We start from the raw sequence: 6000 nt of genomic DNA, 5'->3' as shown, positions 1-6000 counted from the left end.
CCTAATATCCAACCTAAACCTCCCCCACTGAAACTTGAGACCATTACTCCTTGTCCTGTCCTCTTCTACCACTGAGAATAGTCTAGAGCCATCCTCTCTGGAACCACCTCTCAGGTAGTTGAAAGCAGCTATCAAATCCCCCCTCATTCTTCTCTTCTGCAGGTTAAACAATCCCAGCTCCCTCAGCCTCTCCTCATAACTCATGTGTTCCAGTCCCCTAATCATTTTTGTTGCCCTCCTCTGGACTCTCTCCAATTTATCCACATCCTTCTTGTAGTGTGGGGCCCAAAACTGGACACAGTACTCCAGATGAGGCCTCACCAATGCTGAATAGAGGGGGACGATCACATCCCTCGATCTGCTAGCTATGCCCCTACTTATACATCCCAAAATGCCATTGGCCTTCTTGGCAACAAGGACACACTGTGACTCACATCCAGCTTCTCGTCCACTGTCACCCCTAGGTCCTTTTCTATAGAACTGCTGCCAAGCCATTCGGTCCCCAGTCTGTAGCGGTTCATTGGATTTTTCTGTCCTAAGTGCAGGACTCTGCACTTGTCCTTGTTGAACCTCATCAGATTTCTTTTGGCCCAATCCTCCAATTTGTCTAGGTCCCTCTGTATCCTATCCCTGCCCTCCAGCGTATCTATCACTCCTCCTAGTTTAGTATCATCTGCAAATTTGCTGAGAGTGCAATCCACACCATCCTCCAAATCATTTATGAAGATATTGAACAAAACCGGCCCCAGGACCGACCCCTGGGGCAATCCACTTGACACCGGCTGCCAACTAGACATGGAGCCATTGATCACTACCCGTTGAGCCCGACAATCTAGCCAACTTTCTACCCACCTTATAGTGCATTCATCCAGCCCATACTTCTTTAACTTGCTGACAAGAATACTGTGGGAGACCGTGTCAAAAGCTTTGCTAAAGTCAAGAAACAATACATCCACTGCTTTCCCTTCATCCACAGAACCAGTAATCTCATCATAGAAGGCAATTAGATTAGTCAGGCATGACCTTCCCTTGGTAAATCCATGCTGACTGTTCCTGATCACTTTCCACTCCTCCGCTTCAGAATTGATTCCTTGAGGACCTGCTCCCTGATTTTTCCAGGGACTGAGGTGAGGCTGACTGGCCTGTAGTTCCCAGGATCCTCCTTCTTCCCTTTTTTAAAGATGGGCACTACATTCGCCTTTTTCCAGTCATCTGGGACTTCCCCCGTTCGCCACGAGTTTTCAAAGATAATGGCCAATGGCTCTGCAATCACAGCCGCCAATTCCTTTAGCACTCTTGGATACAACTCGTCCAGCCCCATGGACTTGTGCACGTCCAGCTTTTCTAAATAGTCCCTAACCACCTCTTTCTCCACAGAGGGCTGGCCATCTACTCCCCATGCTGTGATGCCCAGCGCAGCAGTCTGGGAGCTGACCTTGTTCATGAAGACAGAGGCAAAAAAAGCATTGAGTACATTAGCTTTTTCCACATCCACAGGATGTGGAAAAAGCTAATGTACTCAATTCAGTAAGGGGTAATGTACCTCATTCAGTAATGTACCTCATTCAGTAATGTACCTCATTCAGTAAGGGGCCCACACTTTCCCTGGCTTTCTTCTTGTTGCCAACATACCTGAAGAAACCATTCTTGTTACTCTTGACATCTCTTGCTAGCTGCAGCTCCAGGTGCGATTTGGCCCTCCTGATTTCATTCCTACATGCCCGAGCAATATTTTTATACTCTTCCCTGGTTATATGTCCAACCTTCCACTTCTTGTAAGACGATGGTCCCTGATCCAAGGACATTACAATCTAAGTATAAGACAAGAGACAACAGCTGGTGACCCATGGGGGACAAGGAAACAATTGGACACTCTTGGTCAGCATGAGAGGCTGGGTCTCAACACAGCAGCAGCCTGACTGGTGTCAAGTTTTTAGAGGAATCCCAGCAAAGGAGAGTTTTAAGGAGGCTTTCGGAGGAGGATAATGCACTAGCTTGGCAGATATTTTTGCGGCGCGTGAAGGGCAGCCTGGGAGAAAGCACAATGGTGTTTGGCTGAAAATTCTACAAGTGGATAGGGACAGGGCTGGCTCTAGGCTTTTTGCCGGCCCAAGGAAAAAAATTGCCACCTCAAACTGCCCAATCAAAAAAAAAAGATGGCCGCCCCTGGAATTGTGCCACCCCAAGCTTGCTTTGCTGGTGCCTAGAGCCGGTCCTGCCAATCAGAGGCGGGAGCAGACCTCTCAGTGGAGAATAAGAGATGATAACTAGGGTGGAGATAGGTCGTGAGTTGGGATCTACTTAAATGACAGAGCAATCACACATTTTTCGTGAGTTAGTCATGGCATAAATAGCAAATTGCACAGATGTGATCATACTGTATGCATACAGCATATTACTACTGCGGTTACATTTGTAAGTCGCCCTGGATAAGGGAGTCTGCTAAATCAGGGGTTCTCAAACTTTTTTTTTTGCTGGGATCCCCTTTGAAAATATTTCAGGCTGTGACAACCGTCCCCCAAAAAGTGATGACCCCCCCCCACTATGCCACCCTTGCGTCTTCAGAGCTGGGCGCCCGGCCAGCCGCTGCCACTTTCTGGTCATGCAGCTCTGAAGGCAGCGCAGAAGTAAGGGTGGCAATACCATGACCCCCCTACAATAGGCTTGTGACCCCCTTCTGAGTTGAGTTTGAGAAACGCTGTGTACTTTTCAGGGCTGTCAATTAATTGCAGTTAACACCTGCAATTAACTGAAATCAAAATGAATGGTGGGGCAGGAGGTATTGGCAGCAGGGAGGTGGGGGGAGCCCCAGCTCTGGAGGTGGCAGAGGGGCTAGAGCAGTCCTCAGCTTCCTGGGTGGAAGGAGGGGCTGGAGCCCCACGCCCTAAATCCCGAGAGTGGCTGGAGGCCCTCACCCCGATGGGCGTTGGAGCCCCCAGCTCTGACCCTATATTTGAAAATATAGAAAACCCCAAAATATTTAAATAAATGGTATTTGAATATAGTTTAACCGTGCGATTAAAACTGCGATTAATCATGATGAAGTTTTTTAATCACCTGACAGCCCTAGTACTTTTGTATACTTTACCTCATAGTATATGAGGGGGGAGGGATAGCTCAGTGGTGTGAGCATTGGCCTGCTAAACCCAGGGTTGTGAGTTCAATCCTTGAGGTGGCCATTTGGGGCAAAAATTGGGGATTGGTCCTGCTTTGAGCAGGGGGATGGTCTAGATGACCTCCTGAGGTCCCTTCCAACCCTGATATTCTATGATTCTATATAGGGTAAAAGCCCCCAAACCACCTGATTTCACAGGGGAGACCAGATTTCACAGTCCATTTTTTACAGCTGTGAATTTGGTAGAACCCTAGTCATGAGGGGCCTTAAAATGAAGACAAGCAGCTAATGTTTGATGTGCTGGAGGAGGGGGAGCCAGCGGAGGGATGCAAAGAGAGGGTTGAGATGGTCAAAGTGATGGGCAATGCTAGGACCCCTAGTGTTGATGGACTACTGGCTCCCAGAACTGTTTTAAGCACCCTGATCTCTAATTCTGCTCATAGCCGGTCTAATTGCCACCAGGCTTTAAGTAGTGCCTACAGCCAGATGTCTGTGCTAGGGCTCCCAATATCACTAATGCAGGTGGAGTTGCACCAGTCTTAGCAGCAGGCAGCCTGACTGGAGTGATATCCCTTTACACCAGCAGAAGATCTAGCCCCACATAAATGAAATGAGCAGTTTGGTCACTACTGGTTATTCCAGTTTTACAACAGAGTAATGTCATTGGCTTGCTCTGTTCAGATTCCAAGGACTCTGCTGACTCAAACCCTTTACAAAGAGCAAATGTAACCCACTGGTGAGTGTGTGTTAGAGATCCCCAATCCACAGAGGTCATGAATTGGTCTAGCCCCAGGTACAGCTGAAGCAGCTCATGCTTTTAGCTCTGGAGGTGCCTGGGTCAATGCTGTGATGGCCAAGATGGTGGTCTTCACACAAAGATGTTGCCTTTTAAACTCCTGCACTTTTACTCCACGGGAGCCTGGGGGCTTGTCTACATGGTGCAGTAATGTGCACTACAGGAGTGTGATTTTTAACACGCACTAACATACTGGGCACTAATTGCTCCACCGAAACCCTGTTGGTGTGCACTAAATATTCCCTAGCACTCCTTAATGTCATTCCTTTTCAAACAGTACTACGTTAAAGAGCACTAGTGAACGTTTAGTGCACACCAGCAGGGTCTACACAGCCCAACTAGTGCCCAATATGTGAGTGCACTTTAGAAATCCCACCACAGTAGCCCTCACTGACATACTATGTAGACAGGCCTTATGTTCCAGAACCAGGCTTATTCTCAGTGGTGTTACGTTGGCATAAAACTACAGTAACACAGTGGTGAATCACTAGCTAACCATGTACCAAAGGCCAATGACTAAGATGGAACCAACAGCTCTGATAGCATAAAAAGATCATGAGAATACAACAGCCTTGGCTTTACCCATTGGAAATGCTGTGACCGTATTCAACATATCCAAGCTACTCTGTACTATTTCAGGCAGAACTTGAGTATGTGGAAGGCACTGGACAATGTTTTGGACTTTTAATTCTGGTTGCTAGGAGTAACAGGCTGCTCTTTTGTGCAGGAAACTCCTCCACCCTTCAGAGTAGGTTATGTAAAAATCAAGCCAATTCAGCCACTTCCTACAAAGCTAGCCAGAGCCAGCTGCATTTGTATCATTTCAGCACCTCCCGTGGGGATAACAGGAAAATAAACAGACGGTTAAAAAGGCTCAACAAGCAGGAAGCATCCAGTCATTGGGCTTTCTAGGACTCCAGTGTGTAGGAGTAGCTTGTGCCTTGCTCACTACAGGGACATGAGCCAACACACACTGAAGTCAATGGAAGTTTGACTTCAGTGGATATTATTAGATTAGGGCCCTCAGTGTGCACATGAGGGGAGAGAGAATGAGAGGTTCTCAAACTTCTTTGTGCTCATGCACGTGGGCCATGATGCTCCCAGTCTTTACATTCCCTGAGCACAAGGACTGAGAGATGCCGGGCCAGACAACACCTCTAGAAACCCCAGAATGTTACAAGGAGGGGAAGAGAAAGTTACATCTCTCCAATCACAATAGCCAGCAGAGAAGAGCCTGTGCCAAAGTCGGATGACGTGCTCTTCTAGAGCGCTCCCAAACACGTTGTGTTCAGATACCATGGTGAGGGGCAAGGTGTAAGAACCTAAATAGGATAGAATAATGCCTGCCATTTCTCATCCTATTTTTGTTTGGTTTTTTTCCCCTCCCTGCTCTTTTTTTCACAGTCTCCTTCAATGGAAAATAAGCCCAATAACTCGCAAGTAGAGCTGACTGGGAACTTTTCAACTTATTGTTTTTTCATCCAGAAGTGCCAATTTGTCAAAATCAAAATGGTCTGTGGGAAAAGGTCAACTCTGATGAATTTCCTCTTTGGAGAAATTGAGAAAAAAGCTTCAAAATTGCCTAGATGGAAAATTTTGACATTTTCTAAATGAAAAAGTGTTGGGTTTTGGGTCAAAACTACTCTTTTAGTTTAGAAATTTAAGGAAACTAATTTATAGTTAAAAAAATTATCAAAACAAAATGTTTTGACAGCAAAATGAAATGGTTTAATGGCCCCAATCTGACTGCTGTTTTTTTTCGATATCGGCTCACTAACATTTTTATGAATTTGACTTTTTTGCCTGATCTGGAATGGGAAATTTTTGCAAAAATCTCTAAAATCATTTCCTTCCCAGCTCCATATGCAAGTTGAAGAGAAACTTTCTAAGCCACAGCGTACATGCTGAGTTGAGAATTTGGCAAATTCAACTGCCTGTCCCTGCTGAGTAGCACTATGAATACTGGGTCTGGGCAGCACCATGCGTGGTCATCATGGTCTTGTTTAATACTCACCATGCATATTCCTAAAACACTGGGGCCTGATTCACCACTAGGTTTATGACAGCATAACTTCTCAAACTAAGTCTG

This window comes from Caretta caretta, chromosome 3 (genome assembly GCF_965140235.1).
Source record: "Caretta caretta isolate rCarCar2 chromosome 3, rCarCar1.hap1, whole genome shotgun sequence".
Lineage (NCBI taxonomy): Eukaryota > Metazoa > Chordata > Testudines > Cheloniidae > Caretta > Caretta caretta.
Note: the sequence above shows the minus strand (reverse complement) of the source record.